The 15343-nt window shown below is 40.9% G+C and overlaps 1 protein-coding gene across 1 annotated transcript in view; it reads right to left on the bottom strand.

Annotated features, from left to right (window-relative positions):
• The window catches only part of SYN2 (synapsin II), a 149711-nt gene that overhangs the window by 123100 nt on the left and 11268 nt on the right, over positions 1-15343 (bottom strand). The gene's annotated exons all lie outside the window — the stretch shown is intronic.

Below are 15343 nucleotides of genomic sequence, written 5' to 3'. Positions count from 1 at the left end.
AATGCAAAAGACAAAACACTGCATTTTAGGGATACTGGGTTTTTTGCTGGATTTATCTATATGGTTTTTGAATACGAATAGAGTTTGACTTACTGTTTTTATTCCTTTAATATTCTTCAACTTTAAAAATGCATTCCAGTTTGTTCAGTGAAGAGATGATAAATGTGAGGGACAAATAATCATTACCAAAAATATTCATTATATTAAAATGAAGCTGCACATTAATTATTACCTCCCACCTTCAATCTTCAATAATTAGGTAAATTTCAGGAAGATGACTAAGGATTCTATTAAGCCACAAACTATGCTATAATACAAAACGGGTACTTTAAATAAAATGTTTGATAAAATGTTTTTTTTAACCCAACCAGAAGTTTAGCATAGTACCATATAAAGTTCTATCGTGTTCTCTAATTCCCTATCAACATAATCTTCCTGTTTCTGCCAAATTTATATTTATATTTATATTTATATATATAGGGAATTATTGTCCCCCCCCCTCATTTGAGGCTGAAACTCCGCATTATGTCTGAGCATAACTGATGTGCACTATTTAATTCTTAGGTTTGTACAGTACAATTGCCATAATCTCTAGCCAAGGGCCATGCCTGCTGGGCATGATAGTAGCTGTAGTTCTGCAACATCAGGAGAGCCAAAGTTTTCCGACACCTGATCTAAAGCATTGTATTTGTTACATCATTTCCTCATCCTCAGTCGACACAGTTATGAGGCTTTGGTAAATAATTTACAGAAAACTGTGGGTGTTACTTTAGTATGAATCTAAACATCTGCCAACTCTGGGCCTATAACGACATCATTTTTTTCATTAGTGAAGTAGTGCCTTCTTTCTGTAATTACTTGAGGGCAAAAATAAATGTTGCAATTACGTGCAATCAAATTTCACCTTAGCAATAATTAACTTGGCAGTTTTGGAAACATGCGCATCCGTATAATCCAAGAAACTCTCTCTGAACATCACTGGCAATTATCGGCCATACTATCAAACTACACTCAGACCTAATTAGGGGAATGGATAGAGACAAAGACAAGAACTGCCTTCTGGCATCTGTACTAAGTTTATCTGTCACACCAAGTGTTTTCTAAAGAGGATAATTAACGTAATTTAAACCTTACAGCTGGAAAAGCTAGAGCATAGAAGGGAAAAATAATCCCTGAGAATATGTTTCTATTATTATCTTTTCATACCAATTTCTATAGCTCCATAAAAATCATTATGGAATAGGTTACATATATAACAAGGGAAGATAGCTCACTGGGAAATAAAAAGAGCCTCCTGTCAACAGAAAGACAGGAATTGGATAGAACCTCAACTATTTTACCTAAACCCAAGAACAATTGCCAAATTAGTCCCAAAGACCAACAGACAGGCAAGAAACAAAATGGTTCAGACAATGCTACTAATTCAAATTTTAGTTTTCCACACTGAATTAATAGTATTGTCTGAATGAATTTGTTTCAGACAATATTATTAATTCAGTTTGTAAAACTGATACCCTATGAATCGGTACCCTATGAACACAGTTAGTCCCAAAAGCTACTGATCAAGGATGGGGAACTTGTAATCCAACAACATATGAAAGGCCACAACTCCCATCATTCCTGACCATTTTTTGTGCTATTAGGGGCTGGTGGGAGTTGGAGTCCAACAATATCTGGAGGTCCAGAGGTTCCCCACCCATTATCTAGGTAATTTTAGATTTCTATTCCTCACATTTATTATTATTTAATTATGCTGTAATGAATACACAAGCCACCATTAGGGGAAAAACTTTCCTCCCCTAGGAATAGCAAGCGCTACAGCGGGAAGGTCAGAGAGGGAAGGTCCAAGATCGCAGTCTTGGAGGGAGCGTTAAAACCCCCAAACCTAAGCCACAGTCTCAATCCACCTTGGGCCTCTTGTACCAGCAATGCAAGCCTGAACCACATGACAAATGTTACGTTCCTAGAATGGCATCAAAACTGGGCATTTCTCAAAACAAGGCAGTACTGCAAAAACAATGGAAGGCTTGAAAAAGACTGCCTGCTGAGGCTCAAGATAGGAAACAACTTGAGTTTGGAGCTGGGGGATCAGCCAGAATATATTAGCTGTTTTAAATCTTCTGGGACAAGGGGGACAACATAACCTATTCTGTCTGGTTTCACCCCAACTGAGAATATGCTAGCAGACAACTTAACCCCCAAGAACCCATACTTTGCCTTGGTCTTTCAGGCCCAAATCCAGATGGGGAGGATAAAGTGTCTGGGACTGCAAAAGATGGCGGAAGCTGCCCTGCTCCTGTTCTGAAGCATATGAGCGTTCATGCATTGCTAGAGCAATCATCCTGTGAACTGACCCATGCCAGTCTGTTCCTTCTATCAGTAGCAGGCAGGATAGGTTCATGCATTTGGGGTGGAGGGGTGCTGCTGGTAATACATGTAGCTATGCTTCCTAGCACCATTGTGACCGACGATGGTGCCAGTTGTGCAAACTGTCAAAGCATGTTTTAAGAAGTACCAAGGGAAACTGCATCTACTGGTTAAGGCATCAGTCCAGCTTCCAATTTCCCTGTCTTTGCGGAGTATGAGATAGCCTTGAGGGCTGGCGGCTCTCAAGTTGTCTGAAGAGTCATACACACATATTGCAAAGGTCAGTCTACAAAGCTTTCTTATTCTAGGCAATGTGTTTGGGAGCATGAGCTCCCCACTTAAGTGAAACGGGCAAAAATATCCGAAGGAATAGATTATTATCAAAGTCAGAAAGAAAAGTATGTCAGAACGCACATTACAAACAGCAGACAAGGCAGAGAAGAGTTCAGTCCCTAAGTAGAGCTCTTCCCCTGGCATCCCTTGACATTTGTATTTTTGCAAGCAGACAAAGCACTGCTTCAGACACTGTTAAGTAGGCTGCTATTCTGTGTGTTTCAAACTATGTCACACTCAGGCTTTCATATGAAGAGATAAATGCTTCCTGGGAAACGATGACTCCTTCTGCACTGTAAATTATTATTTCAGTGGCAGGAGATATGTGACTGCCTTGCTCAGGTAAAACAGAGGGCCAGTGAGCAAAGGTTTCTTCACAACTGGGACCTAAAATTCATGAGAGTTTTTGTTCTGGCACTAACCACCACAATCTGCTAAACCTATCCAAAAAAGGTAAAGGTAAAGGGGACCCCTAACCGTTAGGTCCAGTCGTGGACGACTCTGGGGTTGCGGCGCTCATCTCACTTTAATGGCAGAGGGAGCCAGCATTTGTCCACAGACAGCTTCCGGGTCATGTGGCCAGCATGACTAAGCCGCTTCTAGAGAACCAGAGCAGAACACGGAAACGCTGTTTACCTTCCTGCTGGAGTGGTACCTTTTTATCTACTTGCACTTTGACGTGCTTTTGAACTGCTAGGTTGGCAGGAGCAGGGACCGAGCAACGGGAGCTCACTCTTTTTGGCTGCTCTTAGCCTAGCTACTAAACTCATTAACTACTCATTTAAACTACTTACTCATATGACAAGAAATAGAGTATCAGCCTACTACCAGTCCAGAACCAACCCATGCAAACAGACAGAATGCACATATAGGTGAAAATGAAACATCCATGCAACAGTTTGCAGCCCATGTACTGACTGGAAAACAAATTAAAACATAGTTTAGCCTCTACAAAGGGGCCTTCTATGTAAACAGATTTACTAAAAGAAATGTTTTTTTTTACAGTGGGAAGGGATGGAGGTTATTGACTTTAACAGAAGCTTGCAGACTAGCAGATTATTATTATTTTTTAAATCCCTTTCACACTCCAGGCAATCCCTTATTTATAAGCTTAGCGATACTGAATACAACAACCCAGGGTAACATCAAACTTCATAATTTGTGACTGCCACACATATGCGTTTGATATTTCTATTTTCCACGTGAAATACTCACACCCTTACTGTCAAATAATGTTTTAAGGTACCAAAGGAATGTTCCCTGAAAGTGTAATACTGCTGCTACGCTTAATTGCTGGGATATGGGCACATACAAATACGGTAATAATTTTATTCTTTAATACAGTGCAATTGCAGCTTCTTTATTTTATTCTTTAATACAGTGCAATTGCAGCTTCTTTATTTTATTCTTTAATACAGTGCAATTGCAGCTTACGGGAGGGTTGTGTTCTTAAGGACTGTGCATAAAGGGACAATCATGCAAACTCAGAACAACCCCCAGAACCAGCCCCACTACCCAAGATTTCACAGGAGTCTCCCAGAGCCCAGTAAGCAAACAGAAGAGCTAAAAAGTGCTGGAAAGAGCTTTTGTGCCCCTTGCCTGGCTTACTGGGCTCTCGGGTGGTTGCATGAAAGCTCTGGAGCTCCCACAAGATTTTGCACGACTTTCCAAGATCCAGTGTGATCTCACAAGAATATCCAGAATCCAGCCAGCATGGATATCCCACCCCCTTTATTTTTTGTAATATGCATTAAGCTGTAATCGTGGAAGTTGCAATCCTACTTCCTAATATTCTATTAGAATATTCAGTCCTAATATTCCAGAAAAGGAAAGTAACTTCCTCACAGTAAGACACCATTACATGACTATATGACCCTTGACTGCAGAGGTGCATTCCTTAGACGTGGGTATTACATTAGATTAGTTAACATTTCAGTGCATTCAAGCACATTTCCTACTCCTTTGCCATGAGAAAGATTAAGGAAAGTAAAAATACACTTTTGAGGAAATCAAAAAATAACACTGTTAATCTAGTTGTCTGCTGGAAAAGCTTTTGTGATTTACTTCAAAGTAGTCTATATAAAATATACTTTCCTTTTTATAAGATAGATGAACTGAAGCTGAGAATAAGTGGATTTTATGCACCCAATAAAGACAAAGCATAAGGGAAATTAATGGAGCAGACATTTGTGTTACCATAGGGACAAATACAAAAGACTTGAACAAGCACAAGGAAGTCAATGGAATTACTACAAATGTTAAACAGTCACTGAATAACCATCTATGTCAACATCTTAGTTCATGATGAGCCTAGACATGGCTTATCCTAGCTACAAATCAATGGATTTTTAAAAAAACCTATTTAGAATTTTAATACTGTAGTCAGAATTCTAAGTCATAAGTTCTGATGCATAGGATTTAGTGCTCAGAAAATGAAGAATTGTATGACAGTTAAAATTCATCTCAGCTCCCTGAGAAGCCCTCTTCTGGGCTGAATCCAGCAGAATAAATCTCCTACTGCTCACTCCTGATAAAATGTGCGTGGGTGGTTATACTACAGCAGTGTCTCTAGCCCTCCCTTCTGGTAAATGCTTCCAGTCATTTTTCTTACACCCACACATGCTCTCTAGCTTCACACAAAGAAAATTAATGACGCCTTTCTGACATTAGAGGTGCAGTAGAAATGGGACCTCTTTTTCTGTGTATGTGCTGTATAAAACTCTTCTGCCTCTGAAGTCCTTAAAATGTGCAGTGTAGGAACATTAATTTCCTATAGTCTTCCTAAATGCCAAGCCAAAACTTTGTCTGCTGCTGCACATATCAAGGATTTATAATGCTCTAAATCAAGGCTACTAACCTGTGCTGGCCAAAAGTGAAGATTTGTTTTTTAAAAATGTCACTCAGTAGACAAGAGGGAATTCTTAATTTTCCTCACCATAAAATATTTAATATGCTTTTCAATTGCAGTGGTGAACCAGCAGCCCATAGGCTTCATCCCTCTCCCTTTCATTATTTGGCCCACCTGGCATCCCGCAAATTTTCCAGAAGCTTCAGCAGTGGCAGTGGTATCTGAAATACCGTATTTTTCGCTCTATAACACGCACCCCACCATAGCACACACGTAGTTTTTAGAGGAGGAAAATCCGTAGGCATGCCACCCATAGGCATTTCCTCCATAACACACACAGACATTTCCCCTTACTTTCTAGGAGGAAAAAAGTGAGTGTTATGGTGCAAAAAATACGGTAAATCCAGGAGCCACATCTATCGTTTAGGGAAAGTAGGCAAAGCGGTGGGTACCACTGCCGTACTAGACTCAACAGAGAAGAGACTGCCCTGTGCAGCACTGTGATGGGGAAGCAAAACATCCTTCTCACTCTTTCTCCCTACGGGTGAAACATGCCTGTGTGGAAAGGAGGGTGAATATGGCAACATTTGCTTTGAAGGGATTTCTGCTTCCTCCCTCCTTCTGCACTTCTCCTTTTGGCCAAGTGTTCTGGAAATAGGAAAGCATGTTCCAGTTCACTACCCAGCAATAAACGGAGCAGATTGGAACACTCCTCCTTGTTCTGTGCCACCAGGTAACTTACCAAGCACATAGCCAGTTCTCAAGCCAGGGGCAGTTCCGTATCTCTTTTTTTTCTTCATTTTTTTTCTTCATTTTCCAAAAAAATTACAACAAACAGACATATAAACATACATACATGCATCCTGTTCTTAGTAACATTATTAAGTGACTTCCTCAAATCCCCTTGACTGAATTTCATTATATATCATTTTAACAGTTTTCCAAAATCAATTTTCTCAAGAAAGTTCACTTAATCACTTAACATCTTTCATTCTTTCTAATTTAGCTTTAAATATCTTAAATCTTATCCTTACATATTTCAATCCTAAACCTATCTAATATTTGCAAGTTTTTCCAATTAAATTATCTTGACATATTTAGCTAAATAATCTTTAAATTTCTTCCATTCTTCCTGGTACTCCTCCTCCTTCTGGTCATGGACTCTTCCAGTCAGGTCGGCCAGGTCCGAAAAATCCATCATCTTCATCTGCCAATCTTCCACTGTTGGTACTTCTTGTGTTTTCCAATTCTTCGCTAACAAAATTCTTGCTGCAGTTGCGGCATACAAAAATAATTTAACATCTTTCTTGGGCAAATCCAAACCTGTCATTCCAAGAAGAAAGGCCTCTGGTTTCTTACTGAATGTATATTTCCAAAAAAAATTCAATTCATTATAAATCTTCTCCCAGAAGTCTTTCACCTTGGGACAAGTCCACCACATATGATAAAAGGTACCTTCTTTTTCTTTACATTTCCAGCAAAGATTATCACTATTGTGATAAATCTTTGCCAATTTGGCAGTTCCGTATCTCTTGCAGAACCAAGGAGAAAAAGGAAAATCCTGGAGTGAGGCAGCAGCCCCTCTCCAAGCAATCTCTCCTTCCCCCTGAAATGGTGCAGATCAGGGTTCATGCATATGCACACTTTTCATGCACTCAGTTGTGTATTTGCGCTCTGGTCATTTCCACTTCAGCTACAGTCACCACAGGCGTGTGCCCCTCCACCCTTCCCCATAAGAAATAAAGTTGCTGCCTGCTTGTGGGGCAGTGAGGGAGAGGGAGAGGGTGACGGCAGTCGGAGGGTGTAGAGACTCCCAGATCCTGCCCAAGGAATAAAACGGACGTGGGCGAGCGAGGGACGGGCAGGTGGTGATGAGCACTCCCCATGTGACAGTTCTGCTGGCCCAAAAGAAGAAAGCCAAAGAGGGTGAGTGAGTGGGGGTGGCGAGACACTTGGAGTGCCTGGTCTCATCATGACAGTGGCAGCAAGCCGGCACACAGAAGCAGTCTCAAACAGTCTTGCATAACTGAAGGTAATAAGTAAACAATACCGTTTTTGTACAATGTCAGATTACTTTTAAACGGGAAGCAAAAATATTGTCACAATGCTAGTTTTGTTATATACACGAGCATTTCCTACCCTGAATGTACTTCTCGTAGAAAACCCAACGTGCAATAATTGAAATGGCAACCTCTTTCTTTTTACAATTTTCGCCAGCTTAGAAAGTTCACACTGACATATTGGATTGTGTCAGCCTTCAGCTTCCATTACATTTGACAGGCTTATTTCCGTGTATTATGTTTGCAGAAAAGATGATAGATGACCTTATAAAAACAAAAATGTGGATAGAGAACATTGGGTTTGCTTTTATTATACATGGGAAGACCTGGCGCACAGGACCATTATGTCCAACACACCATTAGAGCAACACAAGATGGCACGGATCAATTGTAAAACTACTGGCTGGCCTCAAAATGTCCATCTGTTTAACTTTAAATGTATTGTTTTTAATACCAACTGGGACAAATAATGTTAAGTGGGTACTTGTGCCATGTGTGTGTGTCCTTTCCCAACACTGCAATTTTTATTCCACTTATTTTGTCCACAGATTAGGTACTTTATATAATCAAATCAACGCTGTTATATAAATTAGGCTGAAATATAATAACATGCATCCAAACATATCTAATAAAAGCAACAGTATTTTATGTTGGTTAATGAGAGCCAATGTGGTATGGTGCATAGAATGTTGGACTTGTACTAGGGATAGCTGGATTCCCAGTCCAACTGCTTTCTTCACTACCATTCTGCTTTAACTTAAGAAACATGAGACAGTCCTCTACAGGTGAAGTGACTGTATCATGTAAGCATCACACAACTCATTCCTAATGAAGCCATTTTTCTGCTCTATCAATGCTGTACTTTCAGGGTTATTACAAATGTTTTGAAGGGAAATGCTTCAAGCGCCTGGTAGGAGGACTTAATTAGACAATAGTCAAAAAGAGTGCTAGAAGGAGCCAAAGCATGACTATGACTAATACTTCCCACATTGTCACACACCACTCAGACTACCTTCAATTTACTGTTTTCCTTGTCAATGATTCAAATGAAGTAAGCTGTTAAACATTCAACTTTTAGAAGTTGTATGTTAGCACTTCAATATACTATTAACAGTTTTAGAGATCCTGAGGACATAAGGCCTTGTTTATTTTTCTGTCTGGGTAATGCCTCAAGAGATTTACTGCAAGCAGCTCTCAAAAATGATAAAATTGTGGGTTTTTTAGACTCAACTTTCTGTGGATGATTGATTTCTTGCAGCAGGAGTGAAACTACAGAGACAAGAAAGATCCATAGCAAATCTATCTCTGTACTACAAAGTCAAAAGGTGGAGGAGACATCATTAAAACTTCCACAGGAAACCTCCACAACTTGAATTGTTTTGCCAAGGAGCAACTTTCAAACTTCACAATAGACAAAAATGAATTTCCAATACCTTCTTGATAAAGAGAAGCTTAACAAATCTTAATATCACATTATGTCCAACAACTACAGTGGTACCTCGGGCTACAGACACTTCAGGTTACAGACTCCGCTAACCCAGAAATAGTACCTTGGGTTAAGAATTTTGATTCAGGATGAGAACAGAAATTGCGCAGTAGTGGCGCGGCGGCAACAGCGGGAGGCCCCATTAGCTAAAGTGGTGCTTCAGGTTACGAACAGTTTCAGGTTAAGAACGGACCTCCAGAACGAATTAAGTTCTTAACCCGAGGTACCACTGTATTTGTTTAACAGCATTATGAGAGTGGCAGTATTATTTTCACTATCGTTCCTAATGATCCTTAGCAAGAAATTCACCTTTTTCATAGCTGTCGCACATTGGGTCCACAACTTCATTGAGCAATCTACTACAACCCCAAGGTCTTCTTCCTGGTCAGTCACCACGGCTTCAGAAACCATGAGCATGTATGTGATTTTTTTGCCCTGACATGTATGACTTTATCTGAATTAAATAATACATTATTTTACCACAACAGTACTTGCATAATAATAATATCAGTTCCACCATGGTTGACAGGAGACAGCAGTAATACAGACAGAGACATGAATCCACTACTCTGGGCCTTCCCAGCTGTTTGTTAGGGTTGCTCTCAAAGACGTCACATGAGGGTTGCATTTTTAATACAGTAGGCATGCATTTGCAGTGAAAAATGTTGTGAGTATACATGATAGCATGGAGATAACACATTATCACCAATTAGTGTCTGCAGAACAGGCTGCTGTTAAATTGCACAGAAGCGGGGGCCAGTACCCAAAACTAGGAACCCTTATTTGACAAGACAGTTAGTTTGGTCTGAATATTTTTATGCTGTTTTCCAATAACCAAGGTGATTTCAAAGCAGCTCACAACAACAATAAAGCATTAACAAATAAAGATAACACTTCCTAATTGAGGGGGGGAAATATACAGTAAGTACAATAAATGAATCAAAACAATAAAATTACAATAAATGAGCCAAAACAGAACAAACCACAAAATATGAATCCATCAATCCTCTTCACTTGAATGACTGTTTGCTATCACATCTAAGATACCTGTCACCAAGTGCACCACTGTTGGGTAACTGCTACTCTAGGCAAGCTGAATTGAAGAGGTCACCCATGCTACAGCAAACCTGGACAGGTAGAAGAAACACCCACAGCATTCTATAGTACAATCAGAACTATCATACCCTCCAACATTCCTAACATGAAAATAGGGGCCATTCCTCACTCCCCCCCCAACCTTCGTCAATCCCACATTTTTTGTGTTCCTGCCTCCAAAGCATTTCCTATCAGAAGAAGAGCAAGTGCCACCATCACTACACCAATGGGAACACAGCACACACACCATCCACCATACTTAGAAAAACCTTTATTCCCTGTTTTGTTTTGTTTTTTGATAAACACACACACCAATAAATAAATTTTAGAAAGGTGCAAGGTTAGATGTGGTCACACAAAGCACCCCCCCAGTCAATACACCTTGTGGTCCATTCCCACCTTCTTCCCGCCCCGCGTGGCCCTGCCATCTGCCCCTCAGAGCTGGTGTATCACACAGGGCTGGGCCCCTGCAGCTGCTATGAGCTGTCCAAGGGAGGAGAGGCCACAGGATGCTCCCTCGCAGCAGCCACCCCTGCCACCACTTGGGGAAAGTGCTGGCTCCTCCTCTTCCCCGAAGCTTGGTGGCAGCAACACTGATGCAGGAAATAGGGACATTCTGGGATCAAATCAGAAGCCGGAATGGCTTTCATAATTCTGGGACTGCCCCTGGAAAATAAGGACACTTGGAGGATATGAACTATTCACTTAATTTGAAATTTTATCTGAAAACAACATGCACTGATTTATTTATTCACCTCTACTTTCCAGTTACAAAGTTTGAAATGAAGCACTAATGTTTTACAATTATTTGTAGACTGTCAGAAATCAACCCTGTGCTTTAGAGATAATACTATTAATCAAGTATTTAAACAGGAAACAATAAAATAACTAAAGAAACTCACTCTCTATATGCAACTCCCCTTTCCCAAGACAAGGTCAGAGAGTCTAGACTGTTGTGTACCATAAGAAGATGGTGAGTACACCACCCCAAAATAGCTTGCGGGGGTAATAATTTAAAATGAAATCACTTAGAAGGGTACACACACATTTTGCTTCAGAATTTTCTAGTAGGGCTGGAGGGCAAAGAAACAATTAAGGAGAAAGGGCCAAGTCATCAAAGGAAGCAAAGACCTTCAGATGGCTGAATGTGGTAAAAGTGAAGGAGTAAATATATAAAGGTGTGTGAATGTTATATAAAAAAGGTATACATGGATATAGCTATTGTTTATGACTAGCCATATTCTGATAAACCATCTGAGGGGGATATTATCAAGGCCTTTTAAAAGAAGAAGCAAAAACTCAATAGTACGCAGATGCTTGACAGTTGAAGTACCCTGTATTTCTGGAGATTCTCAATGAAGCTTGATGGATCTTGTTCAAAATCAATATTCATTTATAATGACATCATACTGGCTCTCATTAACTACTGCAAATTGGACTTGCCCAGGTTGTTCTGTTGCAGTTGGGAATTTAATTGACTGTACAATGTTGTTTCTCTATGCTCTAATATGGGACTATATTTTACCTATTTAAAGTTTATTGTAATGAAATCATTTTATAATTTCCATAACGAATGAAGTGAGAGCAAGTGTACATGCCCCTTGAAAATAGATAGCAAAGATTAAAGCAAGTTGCTCTGCCTCAGATCAATTAAGGTACTTATAAAGAGATCATTTAGCAGCAGCAAAATGAGCATGGCCAATACAGGACCTCAGTCAATGAGTAAAACAAGGTATGGCTTTTAAAATACTTTTTACTTGCTCTCATAGTAAGCCAATTATGGATGCCATAATTAGCAATATTCAGTTTCCCAATCAGAGCTACTTCTTTTCTTCCCACAGCCAGCTGCCTCAAGTATTCTGCCTGTTCTTTACCCCTTTCTACGGCTTACATTATTCTACCAGGACTAAGAGACAGTTGTCTTTAGCATGCCCTTCCAGGGCACTTGGGCCATGGCATCTGACTAAGTTGACATGGTTGACAGTAGGCCTGATCATGGTGACAGCAGCCTGCAGACTTCAATCATGTGGATAATCCCAGTGTTAATGCCCCACCACAGGTCTAGGCTTAATCACAACATCAGAGGCTACAGACTCCTGCTTCTACCTCACCATGCTTAGTTTTATGTTACAAAAATAGCCTTTAATATGTGCACGCAGGGGGGCATGTGCGCACGCAAGCGCGCGCACACACACACACACTGTACTTTATATTAAACAAAAATCAATGTCAAATGCATTTGTCATTGTTTCTTAACTGTTGCTTTGTTGAGGTCTATATGACCCCAATACATTTAAATATATATTTAAAGTAATGTGCTATTTGCAGACACAGGAGTCAAGTTGAACTGCAGTCCTTTTAAGACCCTAATCTAAGGATATTTGCCAGAATTTATTTAACTTCATGAAGTAATTGCCTGCAATATTACAGGAACATCACACGTCGTAATGCTATTGCAGTCAGTCAAAATCACAATGCCCAAATTTTAAACACCTTGCAGATATTAACAATAATCACTTAAATCACATATACACTAGTGGGGGGAGGGAGACATTGTTGTAGAGGTCTGTATTTATTTTCTTCCAAGAGGTAAGGTGTTCTAGAAGAAAGCATTGGAAATTTATGATGTTGTTGTTGTTTAGTCGTTTAGTCGTGTCCGACTCTTCATGACCCCATGGACCAGAACACGCCAGGCACTCCTGTCTTCCACTGTCTCCCGCAGTTTGGTCAGACTCATGTTTGTAGCTTCGAGAACACTGTCCAACCATCTCGTCCTCTGTCGTCCCCTTCTCCTTGTGCCCTCCATCTTTCCCAACATCAGGGTCTTTTCCAGGGAGTCTTCTCTTCTCATGAGGTAGCCAAATTATTGGAGTCTCAGCTTCAGGATCTGTCCTTCCAGTGAGCACTCAGGGCTGATTTCCTTAAGAATGGATAGGTTTGATCTTCTTGCAAAATTTATGATATTTGCTTTAATTACAAATATACAAACCAAATGGAAGATGGCAGGATCCCCAAGAACATACTCTACGGGGGAGCTGGCATCAGGCACTAGGCCTATTGGCAGACTAACTCTGTGTTACAAAGCTGGCACTGTAACTCTCCCATGGTTTAACTTTACCCCCAACTGTACTTCCATTGTCTCCCGAGACAGACGGATACCAACGACAAGCATAGCATAAGTGGAGGTATAGAAATATCAGACAGCTGAACTGCCACCCCCACATCAACCCCAGGATGCTTTCATACTTTCACTCAGAGTTCTCCCTCTTCCTCTGTCTCGGCCTCTGTCCCAAATGTTATTCCTGTTCACACACACACACACACACACACACACACACAACCTGCCTTTAAATTGAGAGGTTGGGACATGTTATCTTCTCCAAACTTACTGGCCTTCCCATTGCAAATGCCCAGAAAGATCTCTGTATAAGAAACTGATAAAGATTACAAACCGGAAATCTATGTAACAAAATGAATCAATAGAAGGTACCTATTTGTATGGGAGAGACTAAAAACCTACAACTGGGAACACAAGTCAGGGTTTGTTTGTTTTTTTAATTTCCTTGTTCACAGAATTTATATACCACTGTCTGCAACATAAATATTTTGCCAAAGGTTGCAGGCAGCTTTACCTGCAGCAATTGCATGTTGATTGCCCTCTTAAAAGACAAAGTCCTGCAACTGGAGGAACGTGTAGCTACGCTCCAAAGAATTAGAGAGCTGGAGCTCTTCTTGGAAGCAACAGAGCACACTGTCTCCACCAAGGAGGAGACAGGGGACTCCCCTGAGAAGGAGGATAGTTCACCAACACAGGAGCCAGATATATGGAGAAACGTCACTCAAAGAAGTAGGAGGCCCAGGGTTCACTCTGATTGCTTAGAAATACACAATCGCTTTGAGGTCCTCTCCCCTAGCATGGAAGACGAAGTGCAGACTCCATTTGAGGATCTCTCCCTCATTACAGTCGATCAGGTATATGAAGACGAGCAGCAAAGTCAGTCCTCAGGGAATGTGCAGGCGACCTTGGAACGGACAGCTCACGGAAGAACCCCGACCAAACCTAAGAGGAGGCGTGTAGTGGTGATAGGGGATTCCCTACTGAGGGGAACAGAAGCAGTGATCTGTGGGCCTGACAAGATGTCTCGGGAAGTGTGCTGTCTCCCCGGGGCTAAGATCCAAGATGTAACTGAACGACTGCAAGGAATCATAAAACCCACTGACAAATACCCCTTCCTCTTGGTTCATGTGGGAACCAATGACACTGCAAGCCATAGCCTCCAGAAGATCAAAAGAGACTACGAGGCTCTCGGCAGGAAATTGAAGCAACTAAATGCACAAATTGTCATCTCATCTGTCCTCCCAGTTGAACGACGTGGCCCAGGGAGAGAGGGGAAAATAGTGGAAGTGAACAGCTGGCTTCGCAAATGGTGTAAACAGGAACGGTTTGGATTCTTAGATCACGGACTGCAGTTTCTTGAAGATGGACTTCTGGCAAGTGATGGGCTGCACCTCACAATGGTTGGGAGAAATGTTTTTGCCAAAAATCTCAGAAACCTCATCAGGAGGGCTTTAAACTGACTAATGTGGGGGAGGGAGACAGTGCTCCTGAAGGTAGGAGTCTATCAATTAATGAAGATGATCATCCAAATGTCATAGACCAAATGGAGCAAACAGCACGCGGACCTAGTGGTGGGAGGAAAAAATCCTTAAATAAGAGACACGGGGGAATGATTAATGGACTTCAATGTCTGTACACTAATGCGCAAAGCATGGGAAATAAACAAGATGAGCTTGAGCTCTTGGTACAGCAAACTAAATATGACATAATAGGCATCACTGAAACCTGGTGGGATAAGTCCCACGATTGGAATGTAATAATGGGGGGATACAATCTATTTCAGAGAAACAGACCAGACAAGAAAGGAGGAGGAGTGGCGTTATATGTCAGGGATGTGTATACCTGTGAAGAGATCCAAGATTTAGATCCTCAAAGCCAAAGTGAGAGCATTTGGGTCAAAATTAAGGGAGAGAAGAATAACAGAGACCTCATTGTGGGAGTTTACTATAGATCCCCAAGCCAAACGGAGGACATAGATGATGCCTTCCTGGAACAGATGGCCAAGCATGCAAAAGGAAGGGAGATAGTAGTAATGG

This window comes from Podarcis vaucheri (assembly GCF_965113315.1).
Source record: "Podarcis vaucheri genome assembly, chromosome: 2".
In the NCBI taxonomy this organism is placed as follows: Eukaryota; Metazoa; Chordata; class Lepidosauria; order Squamata; family Lacertidae; genus Podarcis; species Podarcis vaucheri.
This window is presented reverse-complemented; position numbering and strand designations above follow the sequence as displayed.